The sequence below is a fragment of the Podarcis erhardii genome (assembly GCF_964252035.2).
Source record: "Podarcis erhardii genome assembly, chromosome: 5".
In the NCBI taxonomy this organism is placed as follows: Eukaryota; Metazoa; Chordata; class Lepidosauria; order Squamata; family Lacertidae; genus Podarcis; species Podarcis erhardii.
Genome location: NC_138509.1, coordinates 100348735 through 100367281, shown reverse-complemented (window position 1 = coordinate 100367281; position 18547 = coordinate 100348735). Strand labels below are relative to the sequence as shown.

Genomic DNA, 18547 nt, shown 5'->3' with positions numbered 1-18547 from the left:
AGCATAATCCCTCAAGCAAAGTGTCAAGACCTTAATCCTTTCAAATTGTTCTGATCAGCCTTTCCTCCAGACAATGTCAGGTGGCAGACTATGCATATTTGAGACCATTGTTTTCTCATCCCCAGGAAGTGTTTATCTGTGCATATCTCCAGCTCTGCATATTCCCCCCTCCCTCCTCCATATGTTAATCTGTGCAACCCCTACCTTACTGAACTGCTGATCTGTGTAACCCCACCTTTCTGTGATGTATTCATGACGTGTTTTGCACTGTATTCTGGGACATGGAGGGAGTTTCAAAAACTCATGTCACCCCTTTCTCACTGTTCAATCTCGCCTTGAACCTGTTGCGCAATAAACTTGGATCTTCTGCAGTTTGCTCCTGTCTCCGGCTGAGCTCATTTTCCTCCGCAGGGACCCACGGACTTAGTCCGATGAGCTGGGTGGCAGAGCAGCCTCGCACCCAGATTTTTGCCGTAACAGTTGGCGCCCCACGTGGGGCATGCGGTTCTCCCGCGTTGCTGACCGGGGGCCCTGAAATCTTCAGCCGGCACCAGGCCATTTTGCCTGGGAAGATCCTTTGGACCCCCGGCCATCCTCCGGGCGGTAATCGAAAGCCCCAGGAGTTCAGCCGGGGAGCAAAGAGGGATCCAGCCGGCTTATTCATCAATCTGGGGATCATCATAGAAGACATGTGAGTATAAGGAAAAGGAAAAATCCAGTGCACTGGTGGGAAAGGGGTGGAAATCTCCTGGCAACTGAATTCTCTGCCCTCCTCTCTATCGCTCCTTCTCGCCTGTCTCTTGGTCCAATTGGTGAGAGAGACCGTGGACTGCTGCTCGACCCGAAAGGGGGGTTCTGAGCTCTATCTCTTTCTCTAAAAACCCTCCAGCCAGCCGCACCAATTGGGAGTCCGAAAGTAAGACGGAGAGACCCGACTTGAAAGATAGCCGACTCTCCGCAACGGGTATCCCAGTTGAAAGCAAGGGGCTGGAGTTCTTCTTCCGAACTTCCCGAGCGCCCTTACGGAGGGGGCAGGAAGGGGTCTTGCTTTCTGTATCAATCCCAGCCGCACTGGTCGGTGCCACATAACACGTGTATCGTGCGTGAGCCCGCTTCCAAAAGCAAGGGGGATTTTCGGTTCGAAACTCTATCCAGGGATCACCCGATCTGGCACCGCACGGCGCGGGCGTTCAGTAGGGCCCCTTTTCCTGAGATTGACGATAGGTAGGAGGTTGCCAGGAGGGATAGCCCATGAGGAATTGGGCGGGATCGGCAGAGTGGAAAAGGACCCCAGGTTATTGACTAAGGAAATAGGAAGGAATACCGGATAGCTAGAGCTCTTTAAAAACCCTCTAAGGAAGTTGCCAAGCGACTAAAGACCCCTCTTTACTATAAATCCCGTATTAAGTATATCAATCTCCTAGATATACCAATCCTTACCACCCTTTCTCTTCCCTCTTTCTGTCTAGACACGCGTAAAACATAAAATGGGTACCCAGGCTTCCAAACGCGAGCGGGCTCACTCTGGGAAGAAGGCTTCTAGAAAGCCATCTCAGTCTCAGAAGGACCCTGACTCTCCTCTCCAATTTGTCATCACGTATTGGAAGACGATTCCTGGCCACAAATTATTATCGAAGCAAAATTAGAGAACCTCTGTTCTGAAATCTGGCCTGCCAGCACCGCCTCCGCCAAGCCCGAATTGCGTTGGCCGGCTGGTTAACTGGTGGTGTTTGAAGAGGCAAGGAGGCTCTTAAAACCATGTGGGACCTTCCTACTAATTTCACTTAATGAAGCTAAAGGAAGCAGCCCAACTCCTTGCAATAACCAACTAAAGGATGAGAGTATATATGTTTACATGTTGTCTGTTATGTGTGTTGTGTGTTAATACATATATGAGAATATGTGTGTTTACATGTCATCTGTTATGTGTGTTGTCTGTTCCTTCTGTCTCTGACAGACTGCCTTTCTTAAGCGCGCATAGTTTAAACTGCAAGCTTGCTTCAAAATTTAATTTTTAAGGAAGCCATGCTGGACCTTATCAGTCCTAAATAAGACAAAATGAGAATGAAAGGTGCAAATGTTTACCCCACCTCGTGCTCTGCCGCAACTTTTCAGATTGTGAGTCTACAGTCTATTTTGGAATGTGAATGTTTCTAATGTTTCTGGAATGTGAATGTTTCTAATGTGAATTAGATGTTTCTGCTGCAAAAGCGTAGTCGAGCACAACTGCTCTCTCAAGCTAAAATGCAGTGTATTTATTTCATGAAGCACATGCCTATGAAAGTATGGTCTTCCTTCTAAGAAAATATCTGAGTCCAGTTTTAACTTTGATTTGGTTGGACAGAAGAGTTATTGTAAGGCTCCTGATATCAGGCCTCTTTTCTTAGAAAATGCCCCCCCCCCCGTTTCATTCTGTCTCTTTCAGGGTTGTTTTTTTTTTTCCTTTCTCTTCTTCTGTGCCAGGTAAATTTACTTCTGAGTAAGCTTCCTTTAAAGGAAACTGCAAAAGGGGGGGGGGGCATAGATTAGGTTTACTATTCCTCTGCAAATTCAGGAAAAATTGTCACTTTTGTATTCCCTTTAAATCAAATCTATGGCTGTTTTAACTATGCTTTATAAGAGATCCTCTCCCTATCTTAAGAAAATGTTCACTTCAATCTTTCTTTAAAGATCATTTGTCTAGGAACTTGCACTCTAAGGAACTTGCACGTCTAAAGAAGTAAACTCAAACTAATCTCAAGATCTGCTAAAGGGTTCTGTATAAAGTTGGGAATTTTTATTTTCTTCTTCCTTAGTACATGATAGGAGCACTGATTGTGCTCTCTTCCCCAGTAGTGCCTGTGTACATAAGTATGTGTGTGTAGTACAAATCTTGCTGTGAAATCTTGCTGTGAACCCTTTATTTTGGAGGGTTGGACTAGATGACCCCAGGGTCCCTTTTAGCTCTCCCAATTTGAGGCTGTGTGGAAGGACATGTGTCTGCAAGCATTGGAGGATTTGAGGGTAATTCTTAAATTCTGGTGTGGTGATGGAGTTGAAATTCAGCCTAGCTTTGCTCTTTAGTTTTAAAACATGAGAGGTGAAGCCGAAGCACAACTGAGAATATCAAGCATTTGAGTGATTACAGTGTTTATCATTTTGTCTACTATTAAAAAAATCAGACTTCAAAGTCAATTCAAAGTTTAAGCACATCAAATACATATGAGTCTTGACCATTTATCCTGTAAATAAAGGGCAGAAAAAAAAATTTGTCTGCAAATGGTAAGGCTGAAATGATTGGGAATATTAAAAATCTTATGAATTCTGAGTCTGGCCATTTCCCCCCATATATAAGGGCGTGGCATTGTTCCACGAATGGCCAGAGGGATATTAGCCCTTTCCTGTACATAAAGGAAGCAGTCGCTTTGCTTGGGCTGAAATTGCTAGCTTTTGTTGGTGAATACTTCAATTGCTGAGTTTCTCTCTTTTGTTTTAAATCTAACCCTCTTTTAAAATCTACTTACCCTTCCCTTATTCAAATTCTAATTTTGCCAAAAGATGCAACATTTCAATAGTATAAAAGGTTTGCTGAGACATGAACTCCACACATGCACAGAGACTAGATCAGCAAGAAAAAAAAAAAAAAAAGAAAAAAGAGGATAGGAAAAGAAATGAGAGAGAGAGAGAGGAAGGAGGGGGAACTGTAGGGAGTGAGAGGAGCTTGGGCTGAAGGGGGAAATTTATCCTAATTTCCTTATGTAAAAACTTGGAGCCACTGAGGGAAATCGCCCTTAATGTGTCCTTTGCTCCAGGGGCTTCGCAAGACAAAAGGTGTGCCAAGTTTCAAATCTTAACATGATTAACATGCCAAATTCTTTTCACAGGTAAATTTCAAAGCACTCCCCCCCCAAGGGATTTAAAATCACAGACTTTGTGTGCATTTTAGGAACAGCATTTCCTGACAGGCTTCTCACATGAAATAATTTTTCCCTTTTAACAGGATATGTGAACCCCGATAACAAAGGTTTTTGTCCCTTCTTTTCTCCCACAGCAACTTTCTTTCCTGTTCTGTGAAACATGTCTGAATCCCTGCTGTATTTGTGACTTCCATCTCTTCGTGCCTTTGACGCTTTAAGTTACAAATAATCTCTTTTCATTTATTTAATCAGTTTTTCCATGATGTCTACGAAATTAAGCGAAGCACAACCTAACATTGTTTGTGGAATGGTATTTGTTTACCCTTTGCCTGATCATTTCTTATTAATTCTGTCATTTTGGCTAGTTCAAGGTACTTGCACAACTTTAAATTGCCATTCATTTTCTTGGTATTAAGTCATTTCCCAGTATTTTGCTATTAACATTCTAACTGATGTGGTCACATCAAGAAACACTCTTTTATTTTCATTGTTACTTCAGATTTCTTAAAATTCTGTGTCTTAGCATTTATTTATTTTGGTTCCTCATAGGTCATTGTGTGTGTGTGTGTGTGTGTGTGTGTGTGTGTGTGTGTGTGTTTTATTATTATTTTAACTGTGTCTTTTAAGTCCACCCTGCCCTTACAGGATATCACTTCTACAAGTGTGTTATTACAGATCCAATGAAAGACTTCGCCACCACAACAGAAGACACCAAAGTTTCAAAGTGATGTCTCTTTCAAAGGATATAGACTGCCGGGGGGAGTGGGGCTGACAAAGGGGGGTGGAGTTGAATTACAAGGACATTTTCTGACTTTTGAACCTCAAGATACATATATAAAATATCCCAATTGTCTCAAGATATGCAACTGATATTTAATTAGTTTGTTTTGTATTATGTGTTATTACGTAGGAATGTTGAAATGTGTCTGACAGTGTGTCATTTCCACAAATGGGGGGGCTATTTTGTGGCTATTTTTGTGTGTAAGTGTTTTATGTCTAATGTCTTATTCCTTACACCCCAGTGGAGGATCCTCATACATTTTATACCTTTTAACAGATCAGGATATTATGTAGTCCAATGTTTAGACTTAGATAAATTTATTACCATATTTCGTTGTTTCACCTGGCACTCTGCCAACTTCCCTACCCATTTTAAAAAATGTGCTAAAACCCACTTTACCAAGGAGAAGCTTCTAAGATACATGAAGGTGGATATGCTTTGGTTTAGCAGGAATGATCCCTTATACAGTTAAATTGACTTATTTCGACAAGTGCCCCTTTAAGAATGGTTTTCTTTTAACAGATTGGTTTGAAGAGTTGAGAACCATGGGGAAAGATAAATTCAAATTGGACTCAGTTTGAATTGGGCAAGTGTATCCAGGCTGCAATTAGCTTTTGGTCTTTAAAGTGCAAGTGCGCAACTTCCCATGACTGCAAGACCAATAATAAAACCCCCATAGGAAGCCAAGGCAAGGACATTTCCCTCAGGACGTGCCCGAACCTATGGCAGCTGTGGTGAGTGCCAGGCAACATGGTTAATATGAAAGCCCTAAGTGGATTCACCAGGGATTGCCACTACTGTGAGACCACAGAAAAGCTACCTTGACACCTGAGAACACAAAAATGGCGGGGGACAAAGCAAACTACATTTTTTTTCAGTCAGTAGTGGACCTTCCTGCTAAATGTAAAGCATAGACCACTATTGAACAAAATACAACAGGTGTCCTTTTATGCGATATCCTATATCCGGCTATCTGCACTACTATACTTGCAAATGGCCTTAAGAGGCAGGGCTTGCAAGTCCCCTTCAGGTTTGCACAAACCCACACATCTAGTACGACAGATACAAAGTTATTATTTAGTGCATATCTATATAACATACACATACATTGTATTGGTCCGTGTTGCTCCCTCCTTTGTTGCCCTGCTCAACCCACCTCCTTTTCCATTAGGGCCTATTCCCACTCACACGGCACCCCTACCTTCACCGAGATTTAGGGTGCGGAGAAAAGATTTGCAAGTTCTTACAGAACTTTAATGCAAATCTATCTCCGAATGGGGGACTGTTACGGAAGGGGGGGGGCATGTCTTCTTCACCTTCTTCTTCGCTACAATATATCAATTTATTTCCAATTGTCAAAAGGGACTAAAATCTATAAAATTCATAGAAAATCAGCGTGCCAGTTTGCTCAATTACTCTAGGACTCCATCACATCTCCCCTGTCCAGCATAATCCCTCAAGCAAAGTGTCAAGACCTTAATCCTTTCAAATTGTTCTGATCAGCCTTTCCTCCAGACAATGTCAGGTGGCAGACTATGCATATTTGAGACCATTGTTTTCTCATCCCCAGGAAGTGTTTATCTGTGCATATCTCCAGCTCTGCATATTCCCCCCTCCCTCCTCCATATGTTAATCTGTGCAACCCCTACCTTACTGAACTGCTGATCTGTGTAACCCCACCTTTCTGTGATGTATTCATGACGTGTTTTGCACTGTATTCTGGGACATGGAGGGAGTTTCAAAAACTCATGTCACCCCTTTCTCACTGTTCAATCTCGCCTTGAACCTGTTGCGCAATAAACTTGGATCTTCTGCAGTTTGCTCCTGTCTCCGGCTGAGCTCATTTTCCTCCGCAGGGACCCACGGACTTAGTCCGATGAGCTGGGTGGCAGAGCAGCCTCGCACCCAGATTTTTGCCGTAACAGCTCCTGAAAATATCACTAGTTTTCTCATTTCTTTATCAATTACTTTGATGGAATACATGTTTTGTTATGTGCAAATGGCTTGAGATACCTATGAGATCCATAAATGACCATATAGCATATATTCAACAGAAAAAACAGTGACAATTTGTTGTGGACAAAGGACAGCTGGATATATAAAGGGCCCCATTACCTTCAGAAGCTTAGGGCCTCATCAAACCTCAGTCCGACCCTGGATGACCCCCAACCCGGATAGCTTTAAAAGGTTAAGGTAAAGGGACCCCTGACCATTAGGTCCAGTTGCGGCCGACTCTGGGGTTGCGGCACTCACCTCGCTTTATTGGCCGAGGGAGCCGGCGTACAGCTTCCGGGTCATGTGGCCAGCATGACTAAGCTGCTTCTGGCGAACCAGAGCAGCGTACAGAAACGCTGTTTACCTTTCCGCCCAAGTGGTACCTATTTATCTGCTTGCACTTTGACATGTTTCAAACTGCTAGGTTGGCAGGAGCAGGGACCGAGCAACGGGAGCTCACCCCGTCATTGCGGGGATTCGAACCGCCGACCTTCTGATCAGCAAGTCCTAGGCTCTGTGGTTTAACCCATAGCGCCACCCGCGTCCTGGCTTTAAAAGAGGAGGAGACAAATTCATGGAGATGGAAAGGGCCATTGATGGCTCCTAGCTAGGATGGCTCTGCTCTGCCTCCACATCTTGGGGCAGCAATGCTTCCGAAAACCAGTTGCTAGAAAAGCTCAGGAGGTGGAAAGGTTCTTCTGCTCCAATCCTGCTTGCAGGTTTCCCATTGAGGCAGCTTGCTGACGACTGTGAGAACAGGATAAGACAAGCCTCCTTTGGCCTGACCCAGCAGCCAGGCTCTTACGTTCTTATAGAACGTCCAGGTTCAGTGGCACTCTATCTAGATTCCTTGGGTGGTTTGACCACTGTGAGAACAGGATGCTGGATTTTACGAATCTCTGGTCTGATCTAGCAGGCTCTTCCTATGTTCTTACTATGGCAGATCAGAGTGAACGTTTTCAAATACAGTGGTACCTCTGGATGCGAACGAGATACATTCCGGAGTCCCGTTTGCATCCCGAGCAGAACGCAACCCGCGTCTGCGCATGCACAGGTCATGATTTGCCACTTCTGCACATGTGCGTGACATAATTTTGAGCGTCTGCGCATGCACGAGCAGCAAAACCCGGAAGTAACCCGTTCCGTTACTTCTGGGTCGCCGTGGAACACAATCTGAAAACGCTCAACCTGAAGTGTCTTTAACCCAAGGTATGACTGTCCGTATAGTAAAAGCTCTGGTTTTCCCACTAGTGATGTATGGAAGTGAGAGCTGGACCATAAAGAAGGCTGATCGCCGAAGAATGGATGCTTTTGAATTCTGGTGCTGGAGGAGACTCTTGAGAGTCCCCTGGACTGCAAGAAGATCCAACCTCTCCATTCTGAAGGAAACCAGCCCTGAGTGCTCACTGGAAGGACAGATCCTGAAGCTGAGGCTCCAAGACTTTGGCCACCTCATGAGAAGAGAAGACTCCCTGGAAAAGACCCTGATGTTGGGAAAGATGGAGGGCACAAGGAGAAGGGGACGACAGAGGACGAGATGGTGGGACAGTGTTCTTGAAGGTACCAGCATGAGTTTGACCAAACTGCGGGAGGCAGTGGAAGACAGGAGGGCCTGGCGTGCTCTGGTCCAGGGGGTCACGAAGAGTCGGACACGACTAAACGACTAAACAACAACAACATGACTGTACCCCAAAGGCTCTGTGTCTTACTGGGGTCTCTTTTTAAAGCAGGTCTGCACTGCACCATCCCTTGAAACTTGGTTGGTCCAAAGGAAAGCAGAGCAAGACGTTTGGCCGTAGCTTGGCTGCAAGAGTTGCTGGAAGGAGGCAGACAAGGCAGCCTTCAACCGCCTTAGAGACTCCAGATTGGTGTAGAATTTACGCCTTAGCCTTTTCTTCTCCCAAAGAAAACCCACAAGGCAGCAGGGGTTTAGGGCCAGCGTTTTCCTTGGTTTAAACTTTTATCTCAGCTGTGAAATAGAAACAATAACAATAACAATAACAATAACAATAACAATAACAATAACAATAACAATAACAATAACAATAACAATAACAATAACAATAACAATAACATATTATTATTACTACCCCGCCCATCTGGCTGGGCTTCCCCAGCCACTCTGAGCAGCTTCCAACAAAATATTAAAATACAGTAATGCATCAAACATTAAAAGCTTCCCTAAAGAGGGCTGCCTTCAGATGTCTTCTAAAAGTCTGGTAGTTGTTTTTCTCTTTGACATCTGATGGGAGGGCGTTCCACAGGGCAGGTGCCACCACCGAGAAGGCCCTCTGCCTGGTTCCCTGTAACCTCACTTCTCGCAGGGAGGGAACCGCCAGAAGGCCCTCGGAGCTGGACCTCAGTATCCAGGCAGAATGATGGGGGTGGAGATGCTCCTTCAGGTCTACTGGACCGAGGCAATTTAGGGCTTTAAAGGTCAGCACTTTGAATTGTGCTTGGAAACGTACTGGGAGCCAATGTAAATCTGTAAGGACCGGTGTTATATGGTCTCAGCGGCTGCTCCCAGTCACCAGTCTAGCTGTCGCATTCTGGATTAATTGCAGTTTACAGGTCACCTTCAAAGGTAGCCCCACATAGAGCGCATTGCAGTAGTCCAAGCGAGAGATAACCAGAGTATGCACCACTCTGGTGAGACAGTCTGCAGGCAGGGAGGGTCTCATCCTGCGTACCAGATGGAGCTGATAGACAGCTGCCCTGGACACAGAATTGACCGGTGCCTCCATGGACAGCTGTGAGTCCAGAATGACTCCCAGGCTGCACACCTGGTCCTTCAGGGGCACAGTTGCCCCATTCAGGACCGGGGAATCCTCCACACCAGCCCACCCCCTGTCCCCCCAAAACAGTACTTCTGTCTTGTCAGGATTCAACCTTAATCTGTGAGCAAACCACTCTGAGGAGGATTTTTTTTTTGGAAAGGAACAAGACAAAGATTGTGACACACTTACTGCAGGTAAAATAATAATAGTCAAAATAAGGGACTATAATGGTGAGAGACCTTTTCTTAAAGATCAAGATATATATTTGGTAGCTCTGGGATGGCATTTCCACGGGGTGTGACTCATCTGGGTGTAACGGTGTTTTTCAAAGTTATCTTTTATTGTGTAGCCGTTTTTACAGCCCAGAGATAATTGGACCTTCCCCACACAACTTAAATGCCAAGCCTTCCCCAACACAACACCCTCGCACTTTAAAGAAATTTTAATGGCAGTACGTCAGGACACAGAAACACATACGGGGCCCATGGATTGGAGAATTAAGGCATAAAGGTGGAGACAGAGCCAAGAAGCAAAGAAATACAGAACTGAATAATTCTGGTCTTTGCAAAGAACCATTAATTTACACGTAGCCTGGAATAGTGTATCTTACAGCAATTTTAAAAAAGTAATGAATGTTGTGACCTGCCCTGGATTTGCTTGGCAGTGAATGGCAGGAATAAATTATACAAATAAAATATAAAATAAAATAATATATATATATATAGAGAGAGAGACAGACAGACAGGCAAACAGACAGACTGACAGACAGACAGACTGACAGACAGATATTTGGGCAGTGCTGTGGCAGAGACGTGTGCATGATAGCTGCCCTCTTCCTCTGTACCTGGAGACAGAAATCCTTCATAAGAATATAAGAACATAAGAATTGCCTGCTGGATCAGGCCAGTTGCCCATCTAGTCCAGCCTCCTGTCCTCACAGTGTCTGAGCAGCTGCCCCAGTGAGAAAGCCGCAAGCAGGATTCGAACACAAGACCAGCCCTCTGCCCTCCTGGGGTTTCCAGCAACTGGCATTCGGAACATTGGCTGCCTCTGACTGCGGACGCAGAGCATTGACAGCAGGCATTGACAGCCCTCTCATCCTCCACGAATTTGTCCAATCCTCTTTTAAAGTCATTGAGGTTGTTGGCCATGCCTGCCTCCTGTGGGAGGGAGTTCCCCAGTCCAACTGTGAGCTCCGTGAAGAAGGACTTTTATTTAATCCACATAGCTGTCAACCTCCCCCCTTTTTTTGTAGGAAATTCCCTTATTCCAGCACCATTTCCCGCTGCTTCCTGCTGCTATCCCGGATTGTTAGTGAAATATACTCAGAGTGGATTTCATGCTCTTTATTCAGCTCATAGTGGTGAGGAGGAATGGAAGTTCCCCCACAATATCTGCTTTATATATATTATTTACACAATGGACCCCATGCGAGTGGCTAATTCCGGGATTCTCCTGTAGGCCAATCAGGTTGCGCATTCCCTTCCACCTGGAGCTGGATTGGGTGGTTCCTGTGAACCAATCAGACTGCTGCATTCTGGATCCTATTGTTCTAGGACCAATCAAATTGCTGCATTCTGGATCCTATTCAACTCAGTACATAACAGTTAGATATCCCATAGACTGTCCCCGGGACAGGTGAGGCTGCTGATCCCTTATTTTCAAATCTGAAAGCTGACAGCTATGTTAATCCACCCTGAATCACCCAACATTCAGCTTCAATGGACGTCCGTGAGTTCTAGTGTCGCAAGAGAGAGAGGATTTCTCCATGCCATGCATAATTTTGAGAAACCTCTCTCCTGTCTGCTGTTCTCGAAACTAGAAAATTCTGAATACCCAGTGGCGTAGCGTGGGGTGTGCAGGGGGGGCTGGCCGCACCGGGCGCAACATCTGGGGGTTAGGGAAATCCACGGGCTAGGGGGCCAAATCCATGGGTTAGGGGCGCAAATCCATGGGTTAGGGGGCGCAAATTACTTGCCTTGCCCCGGGTGCTGATAACCCACACTACGCCACTGTGAATACCAGTTGCTGGAAAACACAGGAGGGGTTTCCCTTGCGTGTTTCCCTTTTGGGGTATCTGGCAGGCCAATATCTAGGTTGTGGTCTCTGACCTGCCCCCCACCTCACCCCAAAGAGACGTGCCTCCTCAAACTGCCCCATGGGGGCCTTGGAAGCACCCCCTGGCCAGCTCCAGAAGCACCATTCGCCTGCAGAGCTTGTAGCCATGGCTGCTGTAACAAACAGCTGTGCAAGCCTTTGGGAGGCAGAGATGCGAGAGGGCATCAGAGGGAAGGAAAGACGGACAGAGGACAGTGTTGCCCGCAGCACCCCTGACCAGCAGTGTGGGATTTACGTATAAGCTAAACAAGCTCTAGCTTAGGGCCCCACTCTCTTGGCCCCCCCCCAAAAAAATGTAAAGGAAAAAACCTGGATGTATATTTCCAAAATATAAGATAAAAAACAGGTAGAATAAAACCTACATCCAGCAACAGTGTTTTGTCTTGTGTAGGCTTCTAGGATGTAAGTCATGGGCCCCACCTGCTCCCTCAAATATTCCTGGTTTGCTCCTTTCGGCGGTTCGAATCCCCGCAACGGGTTGAGCTCCCGTTGCTCGGTCCCTGCTACTGCCAACCTAGCAGTTCAAAAGCACGTCAAAGTGCAAATAGATAAATAGGTACCACTTTGGCGGGAAGGTAAACGGCGTTTCCGTGCGCTGCTCTGGTTCGCCAGAAGCGGCTTAGTCCTGCTGGCCACATGACCCGGAAGCTGTACGCCAGCTTCCTCGGCCAGTAAAGTGAGATGAGCACCGCAAACCCAGAGTCGGCCACGACTGGACCTAATGGTCAGGGGTCCCTTTATCTTTTTATATATATGGTGACTGCATTTTGCATTATGAATTATGAATATTTACATTTTGAATTATAGTGCTGGACGAGACTTTTGAGAGTCCCATGGACTGCAAGAAGATCAAACCTCTCCATTCTGAAGGAAATCAGCCCTGAGTGCTCCCTGGAAGGACAGATCCTGAAGCTGAGGCTCCAGTACTTTGTCCACCTCATGAGAAGAGAAGACTCCCTGGAAAAGACCCTGATGTTGGGAAAGATGGAGGGCGCAAGAAGAAGGGGACGACAGAGGACGAGATGGTGGGACAGTGTTCTCGAAGCGACCAGCATGAGTTTGACCAAACTACGGGAGGCAGTGGAAGGCAGAAGTGCCTGGCGTGCTCTGGTCCATGGGGTCATGAAAAGTTGGACACGACTAAAAGACTAAACAACAACAACATTTTGCATGGACTGTTTGCATGGCGACATGTGCAAATGGCTTTAGGTACCTATGAGGTCCATCAATTACCATGCAGCATTTATTCCACACAAGAAACAGCGACCATTTGTTGTTGACAAAGGACAGCTGGACATATAAAGGGCCCCATGACCTTCAGGAGCTTAAGGCCTCATCAAACCTCAATTCCACCCTGATGACCATCATTCAAGGCACCCCAGGGTGCCACAGCACACGAGTTGAAAATCTCTGCACTGCACAAATGAGTCCTTTCTTTAGCGCAGACATGCATCGGATTGCATTGTCTCTCTTTCTCTCAGCCTCCTCAGTTACAATGCAGGTGATAATAGCACAGCTCCAGAATTAATTCCTGTGTGGCACTTCAAATTCTGGAAAAGTACTGCACGATTGCTATGTATTATTAATAAAAGGCAACAGCTTCTCTAGCCAGTTCTATGGGTGCCACATTAGAGGTCCAGCGAATGCAAGCATGCTTTGAAAACGTACCATTCACCCTCCACAAATGCCATTCGCCTGAATTATGCGCCCATATCTCGCCAGTGCGCCATGTAGTTAATGCATCTCTAGTGCAGCCGGATTAGGAGCGCTGTGGACAATTATGGATGCCCTGTCTCAACAGGGGCATCATCATAGCATTGAAAGGGCACAGTAAAAGATGTCTAAAATGGCAATGTGGGAATGCCAGTGACAAGATTTCCAGTTTATTTTCTGTGCTTGTTTATGAAGTTTCAGGGGAAACCTAGAAATAAGGGGGACAGCATTTTGCAGTTGCAAGCATCAGTCTACAACCCAGGAGATGGCAAAAGTAATAATGGAACATTTAATTAAAGGTAAAAGCAGCATGTGAAATTAACTGTGTTGAAAAATGACAATAGCTTTGTTATGTACTGAAGTTCTCACCCTGGGCCAGCAGGGGGATACTGTAGATAGTTTTCACTCAGGTCCACATATGCAAATAAGGAATTGAAAGTGATGTTCAGTGATTGGATAGTTGCAGAAAGTTGTTACTGTTGCGTTCTAGTTGAGCTCTATATAAGCAGGCTGGCTGAACCCTTCAGTTCAGTTCTGTTCTGGCCTGTGAATAAACAAGAGCTGTCTGAAGAATCACTGTGTCATCTGATATGTTCACCCACAACTTAACAAGCTTATTTACTCCTGTATTTTCTGGGACTGATATATTTCGGAGCAGGAATGGTTCCCACTCTTCCTGGGATCAAACTGAGCTTATTCCCTCTCCAGCAGCCTATTGACTGCCCTTGTAATTTCTGCTAGTGTACAGGAAATGCAAAGTTATTCACACGTAACGTTCAACCAGAGTTCAGTCTGTGTACTTGTGCACACAACAGATGAGCTGTGCAAATCAACATGTGTAAATCTTTCACAAAAATGCTTGTATCGAGACAGAGCAAACCTGTGTTCAGTCTAACGTGTTGACAGGCCTGTTCCAGCTCTCAAGGAAGTTTCAATAAAGAAATATTGTCATTCCATATAGAGTGGGAAAACTGGATTTACCCACCCCCAAAAAACCTCTTATAACTTATATAAATAGAGCAAATGCTAACCTTTTTTAACTAGTAAAAGTTAGAAATTGACAGCTGAAAAATACACCCAGCTAAAATTACAAATTATCATTTCGTTAACTTAACTAGTCAATTAATTTCTGCGAGGGATCTTGATTCAACTCATTGCCACGAAACTCCCTGGGTAAATTTGAGCAGAGAAGGGCAGTTTTACTCTCGTTCGCTTGAACACGCGCAGAATGCCTTTGGGTATCAGAGACTTGCTTGAAGAACATCAGGGAATATCAGGGATCCTGCACTCAGATGCTGCTTGAGGGCCAGCCACAATGAGAACAGCAAGCTCTTCCTATGTTCTAAGCACAACAGCTAATAAAGTGGAATTATGTGTGGGTGGTCCACTAGAAGTCCACCACCAATGAACTATCATTTGTCAATGACATGTTGCAGAGTGCTCCCACGAGAAACAGAAATGTCAGCAACCCCAGCCCAGAAGAGCCTATTTCATGTGTTGTCATCGACAATAAAAACCAACCCTGCAAGGTAGGACATTTGTACCCCTTTCTACAATCAGGGAAGGGGGGCAGAGTAAGAATGACCCACCAGGAGGTCCCCATGGTTGAATAATAATAATAATAATAATAATAATAATAATAATAATAATTATTATTATTATTATTATTATTTATACCCCGCCCATCTGGCTGGGTCTCCCCAGTCACTCTGGGCGGCTTCCAACAAAGTATTAAAATACAGTGGTCTGTTAAACATTAAAAACTTCCCTAAACAGGGCTGCCTTCAGATGTCTTCTAAAAGTCAGATAGTTGTTTATTTCCTTGACATCTGATGGGAGGGCGTTCCACAGGTGGGCGCCACCACTGAGAAGGCCCTCTGCCAGGTTCCCTGTAGCTTCGCTTCTTGCAGTGAGGGAACTGCCAGAAGGCCCTCGGAGCTGGATCTCAGTGTCCGGGCAGAACGATGGGGGTGGAGACGCTCCTTCAGGTCTACGGGACCAAGGCCATTTAGGGCTTTAAAGGTCAGCACCAACACTTTGAATTGTGCTCGGAAATGTACTGGGAGCCAATGAAGGTCTCTCAAGACCAGTGTTATGTGATCTTGGCGGCTGCTCCCAGTCACCAGTCTAGCTGCCGCATTCTGGATTAGTTGTAGTTTCCAGGTCACCTTCAAAGGTAGCCCCACACAGAGAGCATTGCAGTAGTCCAAGTGGGAGATAACCAGAGCATGCACCACTCTGGCAAGACAGTCCGCTACCAGGGAGGGTCTCATCCTGCGTACCAGATGGAACTGGAAGACAGCACAAGGGCCCAGCCCAGCCCACCCTCTCCCTTCCATCACCCAGCCAAGGCCGCAGGGCTGTTCTCTCCAGCTCAGCATTTTGAGATGGACAGCATCCTTGCAGAGTCAGCTCCAGGGGCCGCCGAGCCAAATCTGGGCCCCCCTGATGCTTTCTGCCACGGCGGCCTCCGCTGCCAAACCTACGAGGCCAAAGTGGATAACAGCCGAAAGGCATCCGTGGGTACTATATATATATCAGAGATAAGTGGCAGGAGGTGTTTGTGGGAGTCTCGCCTGGCCCTCGGCTGCTGATCTCACAGTTTGGGTTCCAAGCGATTGCTTTCCCTCTGGGGGGAAAGGGGGCAGACCTCTGGATTTTGCCCCTCTGCTTAAGTTACATTCCTGGGTAGCATTACCTATGCAGCAATCAGCGCAATTGCAGGCTACGGGAGCTCAGCCTCCCAGCCGGCGGCTCTTTTGCGGCGACAGAAATGGGGAATTAAAAATAGATTTACGTTGAGCTGCCCTGTCTGGATTGCATTGGAGACGTCAAGTTTTTCTGCTACCCCGCCCTGTGCAACACCCCCCCCCCAAAAAAAAACCTCATCCAAAGCAATCCCAGATTCCCAGAAAACGATTTTTCATAATTTGGGATGCTTTGGGAATAAGATTTTGCTTCGGAAGCTGTTTTTCCAATGGTCCTGAGCAGCACACCAAGGATGGCGTTGAGAAGGGGCAACCTTTTCCCCTGTGTAAAGGACATTTGCCAAATGTCACGTTACTCAGTAGAAACTCCCTAGGCACACTTCCAGCCTAGCTCTGGAACAGGTAATAATGAGGAATATTAGCTTTATAATATGGGCTTTTTAAAATAGATGTAGATGTAGACAAAGAGGATTAGACAAATCAAAGGAGCAGGAGGTCTGTTGTGGTATGTTCTGGTTCCACTGTTGAAGACAGTATGCTGTGATTCCTCAATTGCCGGGGTTGGACTAGATGACCCACGGGTCCCTTCTAACTCTACAATATTATGATATTTCCCTATTTCATCCAATTGGCTGCTGCTGTGTCTATTTGGGGCTCTTTCAGCATTTCCACAGAAGTTGAATAAAAGTTAAAATTAGAAGTCTATCAGAGAAAGTGGAGAGAGAGAGAGTTGTTTTCTCCCCTCTCTCAGAACTAATGGACACCCAGCGAAGCTGAACATTGAAAGATTCAAGAGAGCTAGAAAGCTAGAGCTAGAAAGATTCAGAAAGATCATCACACAGCATCCTGCAGGGGGCAGTGGTGGCCACTGAGCTGGATGGCTTTAAAAGAGGAGGATGAAGAGGAGAGGGCATGATGGTGCTGGAGGAGACTCTAGAGAGTCCCATGGACTGCAAGAAGATCAAACCTCTCCATTCTGAAGGAAATCAGCCCTGAGTGCTCACTGGAAGGACAGATCCTGAAGCTGAGGCTCCAAGACTTTGGCCACCTCCTGAGAAGAGAAGACTCCCTGGAGAAGACCCTGATGTTGGGAAAGATGGAGGGCACAAGGAGAAGGGGGCGACAGAGGACGAGATGGTGGGACAGTGTTCTCAAAGCTACGAACATGAGTTTGACCAAACTGCGGGAGGCAGTGGAAGACAGGAGTGCCTGGCGTGCTCTGGTCCAGGGGATCACGAAGAGTCGGACATGACTAAATGACTAAACAACAACAACTCTATTCCGAACTTAAAAATGGAAAGCGAAATGCTGGTGGTCAACAAAAGATGTTTAAAGACTGTCTCAAGGCAAATCTTAAAAAATGAGGTATAAACACCAACAACTGGGAAACACTGGTGTGCGAGCGCTCCAGTTGGAGAACAGCCTTGACCAAAGGCACCACGGGCTTTGAAGACACTCAAACTCAGGACACAAGGGAGAAACTTGCTAGGAGGAAGGCACACTTGGCAAACCCTCACCATGATCAACTCCCACCCAGAAACCAATGTCCCCACTGTGGAAGGACGTGTGGATCCAGAATTGGCCTCCACAGTCACTTACAGACTCACTTTTAAAACCGTGTTCATGGAAGACAATCTTACTCAGCTATGAGGGATTGCCAAAGAAGAAGAAGAAGCTCTGCCCTCCACAGTTGGAGGCAGTAGGGTACCAGTTTCTGGAAACTGCAGAAGGAGAGAGTATTCTTGTGCTCGGATCCTGCTTGTGGGATTTGCACAGGCAACAAGTCAATTACTGTGAGAACAGGATGTTTGACAGTGGAACAGTCTCCCTTGGAAGGTTGTGAACCCTCCTTCTTTGGAGGTTTCTAAGCAAAGGTTGACTGTCTGTCTGTCTGTCTGTCTGTCTGTCAGGGCTGCTCTAGCTGAGATTCCTGCACTGCAGAGGGGTGAACTAGAGGACCCCTGGGGTTCCCTCCCAACTCTCCAGTTCCAGGATTCTGTGACTAGATGGGCCATTGGCCTGATTCAGCAGGCTCTGCTTAGGTTCTTATGTTCCAAGGGTCCTGCACTAGGGGTCAAATCTCTGGATTTACATATAAGCTAAACAAGCTCTAGCTCAGGGCCCCATTAGGTCCAGTCATGGCCGACTCCAGGGTTGCGGCGCTCATCTCACTTTATTGGCTGAGGGAGCCGGCATGACTAAGCCGCTTCTGGCAAACCAGAGCAGCACACGGAAACGCCGTTTACCTTCCTGCCAGAGTGGTACCTATTTATCTACTTGCACTTTGACGTGCTTTCAAACTGCTAGGTTGGCAGGAGCAGGGACTGAGCAACGGGAGCTCACCCCATCACGGGGATTCGAACCACGACTTTCTGATTGGCAAGTCCTAGGCTCTGTGGTTTAACCCACAGTGCCACCCGCGTCCCACTCTCTTGGGGGGCCCCGGAAAAAAACACCTGGATGTACATTTCCAAAATATAAGATTAAAACAAATAAAATAAAACTTGCATGCAGCAACAGTGTTTTGTGTTGTGTAGGCTCCTATGATGTAAGTCATGG

The 18547-nt window shown here is 46.1% G+C and overlaps 2 long non-coding RNA genes across 2 annotated transcripts in view; one reads left to right on the top strand and one right to left on the bottom strand.

Moving 5' to 3' along the window:
- LOC309342411 overlaps positions 1–18547 on the bottom strand; it is a 223794-nt gene that overhangs the window by 82338 nt on the left and 122909 nt on the right. The gene's annotated exons all lie outside the window — the stretch shown is intronic.
- Positions 1–18547, top strand: part of LOC309342428 — a 259920-nt gene that overhangs the window by 189365 nt on the left and 52008 nt on the right. The gene's annotated exons all lie outside the window — the stretch shown is intronic.